The sequence below is a fragment of the Diceros bicornis genome, chromosome 33 (assembly GCF_020826845.1).
Source record: "Diceros bicornis minor isolate mBicDic1 chromosome 33, mDicBic1.mat.cur, whole genome shotgun sequence".
Taxonomy (NCBI): Eukaryota; Metazoa; Chordata; class Mammalia; order Perissodactyla; family Rhinocerotidae; genus Diceros; species Diceros bicornis.
The window spans coordinates 27,308,322-27,328,143 of record NC_080772.1 but is presented as its reverse complement, the minus strand read 5'-3'; the positions used below and the strand labels follow the sequence as shown (position 1 = coordinate 27,328,143).

Below are 19,822 nucleotides of genomic sequence, written 5' to 3'. Positions count from 1 at the left end.
TCCTACTATCCAAGTATATTTACTAATTTTCTCAGTCCTAGAATTCACACAAAGGAGTTTCAGAATTGCTAACCCATACTACTGTGATAAACACCTTGAGTCCAAGAATTATTTATAATTCTATTTGTCTTTAGTCTTCAGTTACATAGTCGAAGTGCAACGTTCCAAAGTTAGCTAGGTTAGTTCTTCCTGAGTACCCCCTCTTCTCACCTTATAGTGTTGGTGATATTCACTTGAAATACAATTAGGTTTATTTGTTTCAGTTTATATTGCATATTGTTTTTTTATCTTCCACATCCTCCAATTTTTTATGTATCTATTTTTTAACTATGTAAAACATTGACATGGTTCTAAAAGTCAGAACTTTATGAAAATGTATACTCAGAAAAGTGTCATTTCCCCATCGCTTTTACCCATTCCCATCCCTCCATCTTTTCTACCCTATTCCTACTTCTTCCCATGGAGAACCAATCTCAATAATTTCTGTTTATCTTGCTTATATTTCTTTTTGTAAAAATGAGCAGAATCTATGTCCCAGAACAATTTATTAAAAATTCTATCTCTGAGATGACAATTTCGTCATTTACTAAATTACCATGTGTAGTTGTTCTAGTTCTGAACTTTCTATTATAGTCCACTGGTATGTTTGTCTAGCCATGTACCAGTATGATATGTTTTAATTACAAAGGCTTTATAGTATGCTTACTATTTGATAGCAATCAGCTTTCTCATAATCTTTTATGGAAAGCTAGCATATTGTAGATATTATTTTACATTTCTCTTTCTTCATTTAACAATATAGCCTGGAAATCGCTCCATATCTGTCCATAAAATCTTTGTTGTTTTTTTCAGCTTAATACTATTCCCATAATTTAATCAACTGCTTTATTTTATACGAGCATTTTGTTTGTTTTCAGTATTTTGAAACTACAAGCAATAGAGTGAATAACCTTGGCATATCCATTTCATATTTTTGGTGATGTATTTTCAGGATAAACTACTGGAAGTGGAATTACTTTGCCAAAATAATTGCTTAAACAGTTTCGTTAGGTATTTCCAGTTTCCCCATTAAAAAGGTTATACCAGTTTGCTTTCCCTCCAGCAAGTAAATGAGAGTACCTGTTTCCATACAGCCTCAGCAAGAGAATGTGTTTTCATACTTTTTACTTTTCATCAATATGATAACTGAGAAAAGGAATCTGAGTGTAGTTTTAATTTGCATTTCTCTAATAATAAGTGAGAATGAACATCTTTTCTTAGGCTTAAAAGAATACACATCCATGAATTATCTGTTCATATCTTTGCCCACTTTGCTATTGGGTTTTTTTTTTTTTTAATTTTTTGTTTATTGCAGTAACATTGGTTTATAACATTGTAAAAATTTCAGGTGTACATCATTATACTTCTATTTCTGCATAGATTACATCATATTCACCACCAAAATACTAATTACAACCCATCACCACACACATGTACCGAATTATCCCTTTCACCCTCCTCCCTCTGCCCTTCCCCTCTGGTAACCACCAATCCAATCTCTGTCCCTATGTGTTTGTTTATTGTTGTTATTATCTACTACTTAATGAAGGAAATCATACGGTATTTGACCTCCTCCTTCTGACTTATTTCATTTTGCATTATACCCTCAATGTCCATCCACGTTGTCTCAAATGGCTAGATTTCATCATTTCTTACAGCTGAGTAGTATTCCATTGTGTATATATACCACATCTTCTTTATCCATTCGTCCCTTGATGGGCACTTAGGTTGCTTCCAAGTCTTGGCTATTGTGAATAACGCTGCAATGAACACAGGGGTGCATGTTCCTTTACAAATTGGTGTTTTCAAGTTCTTTGGGTAAATACCCAACAGTGGAATAGCTGGATCATATGGTAATTCTATCCTTGATTTTTTGAGGAATCTCCATACTGTTTTCCATAGTGGCTGCACCAGTTTGCACTCCCACCAGCAGTGTATGAGAGTTCCCTTCTTTCCACATCCTCTCCAACACATGCTGTTTCCTGTCTTGTTAATTATAGGCATTCTGACAGGCATAAGGTGATATCTCATTGTAGTTTTGATTTGCATTTCCCTGATAGTTAGTGATTTTGAACATCTTTTCATGTGCCTGTTGGCCATCTGTATATCTTCTTTGGAGAAATGTCTGTTCAGGTCTTTTGCCCATTTTTTAATTGGGTTGGTAGTTTTTTTGTTGTTGAGATGCATGAGTTCTTTATATATTTTGGAGATTAAGCCCTTATCAGATGTATGGTTTGCAAATATTTTCTCCCAATTGTTAGGTTGTCTTTTCGTTTTGTTGATGGTTTCGTTTGCTGTGCAGAAGCTTTTTAGTTTGATGTAGTCCCATTTGTTTATTTTTTCTATTGTTTCTCTTGCCCAGTCAGACATGGTGTTTGAAAAGACGTTGCTAAGACCGATGTCGAAGAGCGTACTGCCTATGTTTTCTTCTAGAAATTTCACAGTTTCAGGTCTTACATTCAAGTCTTTAATCCATTTGGAGTTAATTTTTGTGCATGGTGTAAGGTAAGAGTCTACTTTCATTTTTTTGCATGTGGCTATCCAGTTTTCCCAACACCATTTGTTGAAGAGACTTTCTTTTCCCCATTGTATGGTCTTGGCTCCTTTGTCAAAGATTAGCTGTCCATAGATGTGTGGGTTTATTTCTGGGCTTTCGTTTCTATTCCATTGATCTGTTTGTCTGTTTTTGTGCCAGTACCATGCTGTTTTGGTTACTATAGCTTTGTAGTATATTTTGAAATCAAGGAGTGTGATACCTCCAGCTTTGTTCTTTTTTCACAGGATTACTTTAGCTATTCGGGGTCTTTTGTTGTTCCATATAAATTTTAGGATTCTTTGTTCTATTTCTGTGAAAAATGTTGTTGGAACTTTGATAGGGATTGCATTGAATCTATAGATGGCTTTAGGAAGTATGGACATCTTAACTATGTTAATTCTTCCAATCCAAGAGCACGGAATATCTTTCCATTTGTTTGTGTCTTCTTCAATTTCTTTCAGAAATGTTTTATAGATTTCGGTGTACGGATCTTTCACCTCTTTGGTTGAGTTTATTCCTAGGTATTTTATTCTTTTTGTTGCAATTGTAAATGGGATGGTATTCTTAATTTCTCTTTCTGCTACTTCGTTGTTAGTGTACAGAAATGCAACTGATTTTTGTATGTTGATTTTGTATCCTGCAACTTGACCATATTCGTTTATTACTTCTAAAAGTTTTCTGGTGGATTCTTTAGGGTTTTCTATATATAAAATCATGTCATCTGCAAATAGTGACAGTTTCACTTCTTCCTTTCCAATTTGGATCCCTTTTATTTCTTTCTCTTGCCTGATTGCTCTGGCTAGGACTTCCAGTACTATGTTAAATAGGAGTGGTGACAGTGGGCATCCTTGTCTGGTTCCTGCTCTTAGAGGGATAGCTTTCAGTTTTTCACCATTGAGGATGATATTAGCTGTGGGTTTGTCATATATGGTCGTTATTATGTTGAGGTACTTTCCTTCTATACCCACTTTATTCAGAGTTTTTATCATAAATGGATGCTGTATCTTGTCAAATGCTTTCTCTGCGTCTATTGAGATGATCATGTGATTTTTATTCTTCATTTTATTAGTGTTGTGTATTACGTTGATTGATTTGCGAATGTTAAACCATCCCTGAATCCCTGGAATAAATCCCACTTGATCATGATGTATAATCTTTTTAACATATTGTTGTATGCGATTTGCTAGTATTTTGTTGAGGATTTTTGCATCAATGTTCATCAGTGATATTGGCCTGTAATTTTCTTTTTTTTTTATGTTGTCCTTGTCTGGTTTTGGTATCAGGGTAATGTCGGCTTCGTAGAATGAGTTAGGGAGCTTCCCCCTCTGCTCAATTTTTTGGAAGAGTTTGAGAAGGATAGGTATTATGTTTTCTTTGAATGTTTGGTAGAATTCACCAGGGAAGCCGTCTGGTCCTGGACTTTTATTTTTGGGGAGGTTTGTGATTACTGTTTCGATCTCCTTACTGGTGATTGGTCTATTCAAATTCTCTACTTCTTCTTGATCCAGTTTTGGAAGGTTGTATGATTCTAAGAATTTATCCATTTCTTCCAGATTATCGAATTTGTTGGCATATAGCTTTTCATAGTATTCTCTTATAATCTTTTGTATTTCTGAGGTGTCTGTTGTAATTTCTCCTCTTTCATTTCTGATTTTACTTATTTGTGCCTTCTCTCTTTTTTTCTTGGTGAGTCTAGCTAAAGGTTTGTCAATTTTGTTGATCTTTTCAAAGAACCAGCTCTTGGTTTTATTAATTTTTTCTATTGTTTTTTTGGTCTCTATTTCATTTATTTCTGCTCTGATTTTTATTATTTCCCTTCTTCTACTGATTTGGGGCTTTGTTTGTTCTTTTTTTTCCAGTTCTTTCAGGTGCATTGTTAGATTGTTTATTTGAGATTTTTCTTGTTTGTTGAGATAGGCCTGTATCGCTGTAAACTTCCCTCTTAGAACCGCTTTTGCTGTATCCCATAAATTCTGGCATGTTGTATTTTCATTTTCATTTCTCTACAGGTATTTTTTGATTTCTTCTTTGATTTCTTCATTAACCCAGTCGTTGTTCAGTAGCCTTTTGTTTAATCTCCACGTATTTGTGGCTTTTCTGATTTTCTTCCTATAGTTGATTTCTAGTTTCATACCCTTGTGGTCAGAAAAGATGCTTGGTATTATTTCAATCTTCTTAAATTTATGGAGACTTGTTTTGTGGCCTAATATGTGATCAATCCTGGAGAATGTTCCATGTGCCTTTGAAAAGAACGTGTATTCTTCGGTTTTTGGATGGAATGCTCTGTATATATCTACTAGGTCCATCTGTTCCAGCGTGTCGTTTAAGGCCAATGTTTCCTTATTGATCTTCTGTTTGGATGATCTATCCATTGGTGTAAGTGGAGTGTTAAAGTCCCCTACTATTATTGTGTTACTGTCTATTTCTGTTTTTATGTCTGTTAATAATTGCTTTATATATTTAGGTGCACCTACATTGGGTGCGTAGATATTTACAAGTGTTATATCCTCTTGTTGGATTGTTCCCTTGATCATTATGTAATGCCCTTCTTTGTCTCTTTTGACAGTTTTTGTTTTAAAGTCTATTTTGTCTGATATGAGTACTGCTACCCCAGCTTTCTTTTCATTGCCATTTGCGTGGAGTATCTTTTTCCATCCCTTCACTTTCAGTTTGTGAGTCTTTAGGTCTGAAGTGTGTCTCTTGTATGCAGCATATATATGGGTCCTGTTTTTTTATCCAGTCAGCCACCCTATGCCTTTTAATTGGAGCATTTAGTCCATTGACGTTTAAAGTAGCTATTGATAAGTATGTACTTACTGCCATTTTTTAACTTTTTTTTTTTCTCAGTGTTTTAGTAGTCCTTCTCTGTTCCTTTCTTCTTTTATACAGAATTGATGGTCACTTTAGTTTGATCTCTGTCTGAAAGCTGTACTCTTTAACTCCCCTCCTCCCTCCTTTTATGTTTTTGATATCATATCTAACCTCTTTTTTGTGCCTTTGTATCCATTACGTTCTTATCATGGAAATAGATAATTTTTCCTATTTGTGGTCTTCTCTTTTCCCCTTAAATCAGTCCCTTTAACATTTCTTGTAGCACTGATTTCTTTTTGACAAACTCCTTTAATTTTTGCTTGTCTGGGAAAATTCTGATCTCTCCTTCCGTTTTGAATGATAACCTTGCAGGGTAGAGTATTCTTGGCTGTAAGTTTTTTCCTTTTAGCACTTTTAAATATATCGTGCCATTCTCTTCTAGCGTGTAAGGTCTCTGCTGAGAAGTCAGCTGATAGCCTTATGGGCTCTCCTTTGTATGTAACTTGACATTCTCTTGCGGCTTTTAGGATTCTCTCTTTATCTTTAATTCTAGACATTTTATTATGATATGTCTTGGTGTGGCCCTCTTTGGGTTTATCTTGTTTGGGGCTCTCTGTGATTCCTGTACCTGGATGTCTGTTTCCTTCCTTATGTTAGGGAAGTTTTCATCTATTATTTCTTGAAATAGATTCTCTGCCCCCTTGTCTCGCTCTACTCCTTCCGGGACACCTATAACACGGATGTTAGTGCACTTGATGTTCTCCCAGAGGTCCCTTAGACTGTCCTCAGTCTTTTTAATTCTTTTCTCTTTTACCTGTTCACCTTGGGTAATTTCTTCTAGTCTTTCGTCCAGCTCACAGATCCGTTCTTCTGTATCCTCTACTCTGCTTTTGAGTCCCTCTAATGAATTTTTCATTTCCAGTATTGTATTCTTCATTTCTGATTGGGTCTTTTTTATATCTTTCATTTCTTTGTTGACATTCTCACTGAGTTCATCTATTCTTCTCCCCAGATCAGTGAGCATCCTTAACACTCTTAGTTTGAACTCTCTGTCAGGCAGGTTGCTCATTTCTGTTTCACTTAGTTCCTTTTCTGGGGTTTTGTCCTGTTCCCTTACTTGGAATGTATTCTTTTGCCTCCTCATTTTGCCTCTTTCCCTGTGCTTGTGTCTACGTATTAGGTAGGTCAGCTACGTCTCCTGCTCTTGGATAGGTGACCTTATGTAAGTGATGCCTTAGGAGGCCTGCAGTGTGCTTCTCTCAGTTCTCAATGCTCCAGGGCTGACCCCTATGTGGGCTACGTGTGTCCTTCTGTTGTGGCCTGTTTGCTCTCCCTGTAGGCACCCAGGGAGGCCGAGTTATGCTCCTGGCCAGCTGTTGTAATGCTCAGCTGCTTGTAGTTTTTGTGGGCCCTTCAGTCTCTTTATCAGGTGTGGGGAGCCCCAGCACAGTTGGCTGTAAGTTCTAATGCCACATTTGTGTTGCAGTATTTCTTTTAAGTGATTAGGCCCCCAGCGTGGCAGGTTGTTAGGCTCAGGGCCTTACAGTTGCTGTAAGCCTCTAGCCTATTAGGTCTCTTGTCAGCTCTCTGAGGATTGCAGCTGGGTGGGGCTGGCCTCAGGCACAGGAGCACCCAATTGTTTCAGGCTTTGGAAGGTGGGGCAAACCCCCTATGTGGGTCTTTGAGAAGCACAAGTCTTCTGCAGCTGACAAGCCCTGCCGCCCACAGGTCCACACACACAGTCAACACAGTCCTGCCCCATTTGCATGCCCCGGGGCACGCTCCCCAAGTGGACCCAGTCTCTCCACGGCAGGAGCCTCACACACTCCGCCACCACCCCACACTCTCCATCTGCTCCTTGTGCACACCATGCCCCACTGAAGTCGGCTCAGTTGCCAGGTTGCAGAGAATCCAGTCACCAATCTATGCAGGCCCACAAGTTGCCTGAGGGCTTGTTGTTAGGTGGGGCCAGTCACTAGGGTGGGCTGCCTGCCCTGGCTGAGCTGGATTAAATCGGTGCTCTAGAGGGTGGGGCAGACCCTGGGCTAGCAGGCCTCAGGGAGGACTCCAATGGCATCTGTGTCAGCATGCCCATACCGGGACACAACAATGGCCGCCACCAATGTCCCAGTCCCTGGAGAGGTCTCACCCCTCACTGAGATGCACTCAGTGCCTATTAGATGAGTCTCTTTTCACCCCAGCACTGTGCTCCTTTCTTTCTGGTGATTTTAGGAAGTTTTCTGAAATGGGTGAGTTTGCGCGCAGGCCCTTTAAGAGCCGGTTTTAGTTTCTTTGTGAACCGGGTTTTCTGGGGGTGCTCCCCAGTGCTTTAGCAGCAGGCAAAGTCAGATGTTATGCCACTGGTCTCGATTGTGCTGGGTCCACAAAATGCCCACGGCGGGGGCGCTCTCGGCTCAGGGCCCTGCGCCTCCAGGGAGGCTGCATACCTGTGCGCTGCTCCCGGCGGCCGTGAAGCTGGCAGCTTGTGAAGGCAGTGTTTTTCCTCTCCAGAAGGTGGTCTCTGCCTCTTCCACCTCAGTTAGGATTGTCTGTTGTTGCAGGAGTTCCTCTTATCCAGTTTTCAGTTCTGTCTCAGGGGTAATTTTTCCACGAGTAGTTGTAAATTGGCTGTGTCCATGGGAGGAGGTGAGTTCCGAGTCTGCTTACTCCGCCATCTTGACTCCTCTCACTCTGCTATTGGGTTTTGAGACTTTTTTCTCTCATGTTTTAACAATTTGAGAAGTGCATTCAAAATTCAAGGGGTCCCCAAGTCACCTGGCTTTTACTTTCTGCTGCACCTATTAGGTCTTCACTGTCCAAGCGTGTGGGCCCTTTCTCACAGGGGAGAAAGAATTTCTGGAGAGGATTCAGAAGCTCTCAAGTTTCTAAAGGCCTTCGCTGGGAACTGGCGCACACATCTGCCACAAGTTGTATTGGTCAAAGCAAGTCAAAGATTCAACAAAAATCAAAGGTGGTGGTAGTGGAGAAGTATCCTTCCCTCCATGACTGGAACAATTGCTGTTGAAAAGTAAGTGAATACAGTCAATGACAAAGAACTGGATCATTTTTGCAAGCAATCTACCACAACCATCCTGAAAGAGATGTAATGAGAGAAGCAGCAAATTGGATGATTTTATTTTACACTGAGGAATAATTCAAGACATCTTCAAGGAGGAATCTTCGAAGATGCCATATAAAGTTTGAATAGAACCAGAACAATTAAGAGAATAGCAGGATCCAGGCACAGGAACCCAAGGCAGTAATGATTATAGTGCTAACAATCTGACGGACCTAATTATAATAGAAACTATCAAAGGCCTACTTGCATACAAATCACTTTATAAACAATTTTCTGTAGCATAAACTTCATAACAATCCTATGAGAAAATGCTGGTAACTCTCTCTCTATGAATGGGGAAACGTGTTCTTGCCCAAGCTTACAAGCTTGACCCCATATAGAACTGGTATTTTAAATCAAGTTCTTAGTTCACTAAACTCCATATGAATTTCCAAGGGGAAATATCTATTTCAAACAGTGTTTCCTCCAGAGACTATGTCACAGTTTAAACATGTCTTGCAAAGCGTGTGAATGATATTTTAAATAGCAAGTTACATAAATGTTCATAGTAAAGATTGTCCCAGGTGAATACTTATATTGAAAAATTCTCCTTGACTATTTAGAGGAAGAATCCATAGGATAGTACCCAATAGCTAGACTTAGTCTGGTATACTTTTCTGCCAGTAGCTCTCTACCATGGTTAAATATTTTAATCATATAGGGAAGAGTTTTAAATAATCTTGTTGGAAGAGGCCCAAGTGAAACAAATTAAATTAGAAGTTCTAGGTTGGATCCCAGGAAGCAGTATTGATTTTTAAAACTCCCAGCAGTTCTAAGTGGGCATTCACAGTTGAGACACTGATCTAGAATGAAACAAAACCCACTGGGAAAATAGCACTGATGAACCTTCAAAAACAAAACATCAGCCTGAATTTATCATTTATAATGTACCATTCCCTAGGAAATAAGCTTAATCTTTGCTATTCCCTTGCAAGCTATCATAATCACTTACTTACATGTTTTTTTGTTCATCTTATTCATATTTATTGATTTTATACTCTTATTTTAAAAAATACTTATTGTACTTATTGCAGTAGTTTTTATTGTAAACTTGAAAATAATTGTGGAAGGCCCAGTACATAAAAGGTAGTATAGTAGCCATTGGGAAGGAAATAATAATCAACATTCCTCTAAAGAGCTCATTGCGTAGATATAGAAAACACATACATGAACATGATGCAAAAACTTTTAAGAAATAGAACTATATAAAAAATTGGCATAAAATGCTATGAGAATTGAGAACTGAGGAATATAACTTCTGACTTAGGATATCAGGGAGGAATTTTTGGAGGAGATGTCTTTTAAGCAAGGTCATCAAGAATGGATAAACTTACTGACACTATGTGGATGAGAATAATCATGTTCTAAATAGATTCTTGCTTAAAATAGCAAGGTACCTACCATTTTGAATTGTACAGATAGTGAGAAATGTCCATGCTTCTCAACTTTATATAGTGAAAAGATTTAATAGTGACTCAGAAAAATCAATAGCTTTGGAAACTCTAGAGCCAGCACCAGAAATTCTAAGGTATTAACTGAGATTAATTAGTTCTTTCTTCTAACATGGAATATCATTTGCACTTTATTATAGTGTTACTCTACTAGAGCTTAGTTTATTAGACCAATAAAGGGAAAAATTTTAAATTAATAAAGAGTCTAAATTTTTGAAAAAAATCCTTTAATTCATTTTTAATTGTTCAGTATATATACACCATCAAAGTACTTTATTGCATATTCCTAAGGAGGATTGCTTCAATAAAAAGATGACTTTTGCAATTATTATATTAATTATTTGTTTGTAAATCCAAAGCAATGAAGAAAACAGTATTTAGAAATTGGTTCCTATTTTGAATGATCATCTACCCTGATCTTGTTTGCACTTCTAATTTGTTTAGAAAATTATTTTTTATTCTTTTGTCATGGTGTGTGAAAATGTTATCTTAATGGCTTTAAATATGTTTGGTTTATTAGGTGTTTTTAAACACGTTAGAAATAAATAATTGCTGTTATTTTCTTAATGATCATGGAGTTTAATTCCTCACCTACTGCAAAACTAAAATAAATCATGTAACTACTAAGGATGATGTTATAGAGATGAGCTGCCTATAGAGCATAAATTTAATTATCTCCTAAGTAATATAAGCACTAAGGAAAGGCTTCCTGGCAGATAGAAGGGGCCCATTCCCCGTGTTGGACAGTTGATGTTCTTATAAAGAGTTTATTGAGGACCTTTGATTTATGTGATTTTACAAATAACTTCAGAAATAGTATTCTAGTGAGTTATAGGTGTGCTTTCTCATTTATCCATTTAACAAATACATAATAACCATCTGATGTATGCAGAAGACTATGTTAGATTATGCTTATTATTTGGAAGAAGTTAATTTGGTATTAACAATTTTTTACAAAAGGAAAATTGAATCGTGGTAATTCATGACTAAATGATGCTAATATGTATGGATTTTGGCCAATAGGCAAGAAAATAGTTCTTGGTGTAAGTTGATTATTGATTACAATGCTTTGAATGAAGCTATGAAACACTATTTTCACTAGTTTATTTAAAATCAGCATAACATTATATTTTAATATTAAATTTTTATTCAATAAAATTACATTAATTTTATCCAAATTACAACCTAGAGAGTTAACAAATTGATGGAGTTTGGTAAACTAAGTTAATAAAAGAAATATGGTTTGAGGCTTAGTTGTTTTTAGAATGGCTTCAGTTTTCTCCAGGATGTCTAATAACCTTTTCAATCAGGATCCTATTGTCACAGTTTCTTTTTCCTTTTTCCAAAGAAAAGAGCCCATCCTTAAATAAACACCTCTTACAGAAACCAGAATGCCATCTACTGGCAGCCTCCAAAATTTGTAAACTTTTAAACAAAACAATTTATGCTTAATTTAAAATAAGATATATATTTTTAATGAAGATACCTCTAGATTTTGAAATGAACATCTATGTTAACGTGTTTTCAAAAGGGAGGTATTTTCTGCATACACATTGTATTTTATTACCATCATAAGAAAACATTTTCATAGAGTAACATAAATAATATAATTATCAAAGAGTTAATATTATCCCCCTGGTCTTACTAATTTAAAGCAATAAAACTCCATTAAATAAAAAGGTATTCCAAAATTGAAAAATATTGTTTAATATTTCTAGATATCATTAGGTCACCAATTTACTTCTTACCTTAATATTTAGTTCCAAAGAATATTGATGGAAATTGTACATAGCATAGATACGAGAATTTTATTGGAAACTGATTTTGTGATAAAAGGCTGCAGAAAAAGCACAATGAAATTCTCCCAGTTAGTTATATAATTAATTGACTTAGGCCTTTTGAGGACAAGCTTTAAAAATATCATTACCAAATATATAATCATTATTTTTAAATACTTAAACTTAATATTGAACTTATACCTATAATATCATAAATATATATATACCAAATGTTTCATTCAATTGATCCTACAATAAAAGAAAGTAATGAACATGGAAAATCAACTTTAGGTTTTAAAATACCAATAAACTCTTCCAAAAATAATCCATGCATCATTTTAATGGCTTACTACAAGCATAGTCTTATCCTTTTATTGTTCTTTTGTGTATAATTTTACACACTTACAAGATTTAATTCCAAGAGTAGAATTCACGCAAAGATTGTGAAATCTTTGAGAATGGATGCATATCATAATTTGTCTTCTAAAGCACCCAATCTCCCTAAATTTTGTAGAGGACTTGTTCCCTTCATCATCACTAGGAAGCTTTATGGGGCATGGCTACACACAGCCATGACACCCTATGAATGTGCATAATTCACGCATAAGAATATATTTCAGGAAATCTTGAAATCTTGTCATGTCTTTTTCAGTTAAAGTACAAGAAGAGTACTTAAAAAGTAAGTCCTATCAGTCCAGAAAGGCATTCTTAAAAGGCTATTATAAACGAAGTTCTCAGAACTCTGGCTCCAGCGAAGATATAAAGGTTAGAAATTGCCTAGGCAGCCCTACTCTATGATCATCTTATTTCAAATGCAGATTGTCAGGAACTTGGAACCATATACATTCATGATAAGTTTAGAGAAATGAAAAGACAGGGTAGGAAACATAAGAGCATTTTCTTGCACAGAAATTTACCAGAAAGCAACAAATACTAAATAAATCAGCTTTTAAAATTGTGATCATTCTTGTACAAGGCAAAGAAGATAATATTAATTTTACTTTCCAATTACTCATGTATATTAATATTTGGTATAACGTTTTTTACTTGAATATTATAATTCACAGAAAAAGTATTGTTTAGTGACATACTTGAATTTTGAATGATCCATATAAAACTATTCTTTATAAAGGAGTTTGTAAGCTGCTTTCAAAAATGCAAAAAAGATGCTGAACACTAATTCATAAAGAAAATCGAAATTTACTTATGCATGCATACAGATATATATGTGATCTCTTATTGCTTAAATAAAAAAATCATTAAGCAACTGGACTATCTTACCCTTGTAAGACAAGGCATTAGTTTGGATCACAGAACAATTTTAAAAAATGAATTAAAATGTTACATATCATCTGCTCTTCTTTCCATCTTGAAAAAATTTTCAGGTAGCCAACAGTTTTGAAATAAATTTCCCTGCAGTTGCTATAGTGATGGTGATAAAGTTCTTGCTTCTATTTGTATGATAGAGGTTCCTAGCAGAACACTTGAAAAGGTAAGCTAATCAAAATGAAGACACTGTTAGTTCTCATCTTCTCTGCAGCCTCCTCGAATTTAGTTCACAATGACAGGACTCAACCACTGTCGACAATTTTACTGTATGTACATTATCATAATCTTTCTCAATGTAGCCCTACAAAATTACACAGCAGAGATGAGCCCTCTTTTTTTTTTTTATCATAGGTTAAAGTCATTGGACAAAGGATATTTAAGTTAATTCTGGGTATTCTGTGAGAAAATCAATGATTCAATCAAAGGCACTGCTCTATTAGCTATTTTTGTCCATTACAAAGCTTTATTTTTCTAACAATACAACGATTGTATGTTATTTTCCTTCCATGGTACACGTTGTTCAAGTCTCATTTCATCTCAGTGTTGATGCAAACTAAACAGCTTAAAAGTAGACAGTTACTTGTCAAACTGAGTGAATCATCAGCCATGTCATAGATAAAGCAGTGTTACTTAGATACATGTGCTATCACATTGACGTAAAAAGGTAATAGTGTTTACCTTAAAACATTTGGGAAATTTAAATAGCTTTAAAAATTGTTGGTTCAGAGAGAAAATATGCAAAACAGCTCATTCAAGTATAGAAGGGCATTTTGTGTCATTTTTATAAATAAGCAGAAATGTTTATTCTGACTCTCAAAATCCACATGCTTGGTTCAAAATAACAATCGCAGATCAAGGGAGTATTTTACTAAAGTATTTACCTCGCTTCCCAATCATGGTTATATTCTAAGGTGCACAGCACTTGTGTGTTACTAGGACCCGCGGGTATTTTATTTCATAAGCGTGCATATTCTTTTATATTTTCATTAGCTCCTAAGATTGACTCTCTCCCTTATAAATAAGCTATATTCTGAATGGTGTACATTAGTTTTCTAGCTGTGTCACCAATTATCACAAATTGAGTGACCTAAAACAACACCTATTTGTTAATGAGTCCAGGCACAGTGTGACAGGCTCAAGATATCTAGTCCTGGTCAGCATTCCCTCATTCTAAGGCTGAAATCAAGGTGTCAGCCAAACTCAGGTCTCATCCTGGGGCTCTCAGGTTGGATCATTTTTGAGTTCCTTCAGGTTATTAGAAGAATTCAATTCTTTGTGATTGTAGTATGCAAGTATGTGTTTCCTTGTGGGATGTTAGGTGGAGGTCCCCTCTGCTCCTAAGAGGCTGCCTACGTTCCTTATCTCACAGCCCTCTCTCTCTTCAAAGCCAGCAATAGAGAATCTCTCTCATTTGGAATCTCTCTCATGCTATAAATTTCTGACTTCAGGAGAAGCCCAGTCCTTTTTAAGGGCTCAGCTGACTAGGTTAGGCTCACCCCAGATAATCTCCTTTTATTAAAGCGAACTGTGGCATATAAATCAACCTAATTGGGAGTAAAATGCATCATACGGCAGTCCTAGGGTGTATATACCAGAGGGTGAATATTTTGGGGGCCATCTTAGAATTCTTCTATCTTATGATGCAAATATATTTGGTTATTCTATGAAACAGAGGGGTTTTTTAATATTTATTTATAGACTCAAAATAGATAGCACATAATAAAGTAGTGTACTGATATGGGGAATTATTAGTATTCATACAGCATTACGTAAAGAGTAGGATGTAACTGGAGCCCTCTCTTCCTTTTCAAAATTGCCAATAATAGAAGACCATATCATAACCCAGAATCAAATGGCACTGAAAATTGACTCAAGTAGTTTATAGAAGCTCTGTGGTCAAGAATTCTAACTCATGTCAGTTTTCCCAGCATTTTTTTCTTTACTGGTAGATATTTGAGCAGGCTATAAAAATATGGACATGCAATGAAGAGAGTTCAATATGAAAGTCAATTTTTTTTCATTATCAAGTTAGGAAAAGTTATGTGTATCTATGTATCAGTTTTGGAGTCACACATGGATTTGATTTTATGCTCTGTCACTTATTAGCTTTGTGATCTTCAACAAGCTAATATACCCCTTTGATCTTCAGTTTTGTTATCTGTAAAATGGAAATAATTATAGTACGTCATATGATTGTTGTGAAGATAATTGGGACAAAGCATACAGCCCAATTCTTCCATAAAGCCAAGTAGTCAATGAATGGCAGTTATTATTATTATTGTCATTGTTGTTATTACTACCCAAGACTTTATGTGAGATTTCCAAGGAATAACCAAAATTACTAATATTGGTTTAATGCCTGCTACACACTGTACTTGGTGCAATATATAGAGGATTTTAACTGATCCTCACAACATTTTGTGATATAGCTATTATTATTTCCATTACATAGATCAGGAAACTAATTAGCGTTGTTGTAAGTCATGCTCCAAGCCAAGAACTGGTTGGTAGCAGAGTGAAGATTCCAACCCAGGCCTCTGCTTGAAGTCATTCCTCTCTGCCATGTACCTTTCCTAAAAGCCACAAGAGCCCATTCACTCCAATTGCCAACTGACCGCACAAAAAGATGGCTGCTTACCTCCTGATATTCAGAGAAACTAAAAAACATCCCTGTCAAATGAAACAGGTATCAGAGAACATTACGCTCTGGGACACAGAGAAACCATGCTGGACAAAAACGGTGGGAAATTGAGAAAACCAAAGGTAATCTTGATCAACTATACAATTTTAGTAATGGCTAGTCTTGGATGGATGTTCTTTAGCATTCTTTCTCAATAAACCAGAAAACTTAACATTATCTAAATTGCTATATATATTTATGAAAGTTCAATGAAATTTCTGTTAATATTAGTCAACACTTAAAATGGACAATTTCATCATTTATACAAAAGTCCTATTACTAGTGGTTTCAAACCATATAATGCATACACTCTAAGCCATCTTGGTAACAAAAGTAATTGTGTGCAAATTTCTGATGGTGAAGTTAATAATTTATTTGACTATGGGCATTTTAAGCCAGAAGTTTAAATTTAAAATAGGTATTTTTCAAAATAGCATATATATATAGGCCAGAGATGTGAAACCAAAACTTGACCAATGACATTCAGGTTGTGAGTAAACATATGGTCTGCCATAGTCACTCAATTAAACATCCATCAATGTAATTGCATAATACATCAGAAGAGGTAGTCTCTCACCATTGAGGGTCAGCATCTCGGATTAAATTCAGCAGGAAAAAGCATCATTTTGCTATAGCTTATTTGGCTATATCATATAAAATATTTTAAAATAATACCTTTGATACTGTATTTATATTTTTTGTCCTCTAGAAGAAATTTTTGACAAACTGAGTTTTGGGCTGCTGTTAAGAAATGATTCTTCTTATAATAAGTTGGTGTAGGTGAAAAGGACAACTTACAAGACAAGTATAGCACTTTAATCAATTCTAATCATGTTAATGTTGAAATAAGAAAGAAGGTATATCATTTATATATTATGTAAATTTTTTATAAAGTTTAGTTTGTTACAAACTTCTAAGAAGGGCCGTGGCTGAACTAATTTATGCAACTATCTAGACATAGAATACTACATTTGACAAAATAATGATAACATTCTGTAAGTAATTTTTTTAAAAAAATGTGTGTGTGAGGGGCCGGCCCGGTGAGGGGTGCAAGCGGTTAAGTGCGCGCGCTCCGCTGCGGCGGCCCGGGGTTCGCTGGTTCGGATCCCGGGCGCGCACCGACGCACCGCTTGGTAAGCCATGCTGTGGCGGCGTCCCATATAAAGTGGAGGAAGATGGGCACAGATGTTAGCCCAGGGCCGTCTTCCTCAGCAAAAAAAGAGGAGGACTGGCGGATGTTAGCACAGGGCTGATCTCCTCACAAAAAAAAAAAAAAAAAAAAAATGTGTGTGTGAGAATTAACCCAGATTGGAAGTATGACGGTGAAAAAGCTTGAAATTATGAGCAAATAAACCTTGTGCTGGGTTTATACTTCATAATTAAGATGTATTTATTGAATCAGGAAATACCAGGTTTCTATCTGACATCCTTCTCCTTCATTTAAGGTTCACATCCTGAGGAATGGCTCCACATCATTAATACTATGTGAATTTACCCATAATCTTTAGTGTAAAGGGAAAAACACTGGAGAGGACTTAAAGGGGATATTTTTTATCCCCTTTAGGGGGATATTAAAGAGGATATTAAAGGGGATATTCAATCAATAGGTAGTTTCCATTTGTATTTTATGCAATTTGCATTACCTTTGGAGAGAAGAAGTAATCAGAACCCTATTCCTACGTGATTCTTGATATGGAAAAAATCCATGCTGCTAGTTTATTTTTCTACTTTTTCAGTATTTGACCTTCCTCTGGTATGATTCAATTTTTCTGACCTACAGTTATTTGATATAAAATCTTACTAGATTTCTTGTTTTGTTTATTTTTCTGGAATTGGCCCCCCATTTTAGATTAAAATATGATATTTAACACAACAAGAATAAAATGTTAGCAATATTTACCTTCTAACAAAACAAAAGCTGTATGTGGTTAACTAATTACCAGTTGGGTTAGGTAATAGTTAAAAAAAAAATGTGGGGCCAAGAAAAAGAAATGAATAAGGCTTCAAAAATTGTTTTTGCTACAGAAACTAAACTACTATGGCTATCAGCTCTGATGAGGATGGTCAAATTGTTTGGAAAAGAGACTAGGCAATTCAATGAAAAGATACGCTCTGTTACTAAAATTAACTTGAAAAGCCAACAGTTACATAGACACTATTTTCCCAGTTGGGCCCAAATAAGAACTATTCCCTATTTGGAAATTGTCAGTCCTCCTCATCCTTTAGATTTACTTTATCAACAAGCCTGTATAGACCACTGATAATTAGTCAGTGTTAAGTGTACTCTCTTTACTATTTTTTCAGATATAGAGATTTAATCCAAGAATAAGGTCCTTCTGGACTTTGATTTTCCTGAGGAAACAAACATCTTCTGCCACAATTTCACTGCTTCATCAGAAAGTCATGAAGGCTGCTGAGATTCTCCTTGCTCATCAAAATCTCTGCCACATTGTATATGTCGTACTATCCAAGAAAATTACCTATGAAGCTCTCCTCTCACAAAAGATAGCCAGAAGCTTCAGTGCAAATGCTGAAGCCATTCAAAGATGTTTAACTGGCAAATTTCCACTTGAAAATTGTGACCTGAAATTGGCTTGCGTTTTGGGCTTGCCATCAACGTTGGTTCGCGCCATCATGCTGAAGAAATAAAATTCTTGTAGATAGCTCTGTCTGATGTTACTTCATACTTTCATCCACTAAAAAAAGAAAGTCAAAGAATTGATAGGTGTTTCCATAATAAAATAAAATCTCTCTGTTGTAATAAAATCTCTTTACACTTTATTTTGAACAAATCATCCCACTTTGTACTTGAGTGAATACCTGAAGGTCATAGTGGTTTAATTTTTGCCATCTGCTTTATTCTACCTCCAAAGGTAACTACACCTTCACCCAATTTTTACTCCTTTCTTTCTCCCTTTAGGGGCCAATAACTTTTAACATGAAGATTGGGAGGGTGCTGTTCTTGGGATTGGAGGCATGTGGGATCAGAATCACGAGAACTATTCTAGAACTCCACGTAATCAACATGGAGAGACTGAGGTCAGGCCCCAATCAGGTTACCAGCTGAGAATTATTACCATGGAGATGTTCTGCTCTGCACGAAATTATGCTACTTTATGTTCAATATCATTATTAATTAGAAAAATGAAAGTTAAATCCAAAATGAGTTACCCTATAGAATGGTTACAAAATAAAAATCACAACTGATAATTCCAAGCACTGACAAGGATGTGGAGCAACTTGAACTGTCATACATTGCTAGTGAAAATGCAAAATGGTACAATCACTCTAGAAAACAGTTTTATAGTTTTATTGCCACACAAAAACCTTCCTGTGCATGTTTATAGCAGCTTTATTTGTAATAGCACAAAACTGGAAACAACCTAAATGTCTCTCAAGTGAGGAATGGAAGAACAAAATGTGGTACATTTGCATAAGGGAATATTACTCAGCAATGAAAAATAACTAACTATTGAAACATGCAACAATGTGAATGAATCACAAATGCATTAGGGTAAGTGAAAGCAGTCAATAAAAGGCTATAAATTCTATAGTTCCTGTTATATGATATTGTGGAAAATTATAAGAACAGATCATTGGTTCCCAGGAGTGAAGAGTGAAAAGAGTTTAACTGTAAGAAGTAACACAAAGAAGCAAGTGGTGGAACTATATTGTATCTTGATTGTGCTGGTGATTATGAGTGCATGCATTTATCAAAACTCATAGAACGGTTCACCCAACAGTATGAATTTTAATGTATGTCAATTTTAAGATCTGAATAATGTATACTTTGCAAGTTTTAATTTTGAACAACTAGGAGGACTCTGCAGTGGGAAAAGTATGACTTTCTTCTCTGGAGCAGTAGAGCACTGGGGTGCAGATACTAGAACATGATGATTGATGAAAATTCTTGAAAGTGGCAATTCTCGGGGGACAAAGTCTTGGTGAGGGAAAGTACAATATGAGCCTGGAACATCTTATTGTAACAAAAATTTAAAAAGTACTAAAAGAATTACGAGACATGCCAAAAAGAGGCAGACATCAGCTTTAAAAGGCTCCCACTTACAAAATCTGGGATAA

General features: G+C 35.8%; 1 long non-coding RNA gene across 1 annotated transcript in view; it reads left to right on the top strand.

The window, feature by feature from the left end:
* LOC131396569 (uncharacterized) overlaps nt 1-18,338 on the top strand; it is a 111,092-nt gene extending 92,754 nt beyond the window's left edge. Inside the window, exons 2-3 of the long non-coding RNA XR_009216586.1 lie at nt 8,192-8,414; nt 18,047-18,338. This is a non-coding gene — a long non-coding RNA (uncharacterized LOC131396569). The remainder of the gene's footprint in view (nt 1-8,191; nt 8,415-18,046) is intronic.
* Nucleotides 18,339-19,822: the final 1,484 nt, after the last annotated feature.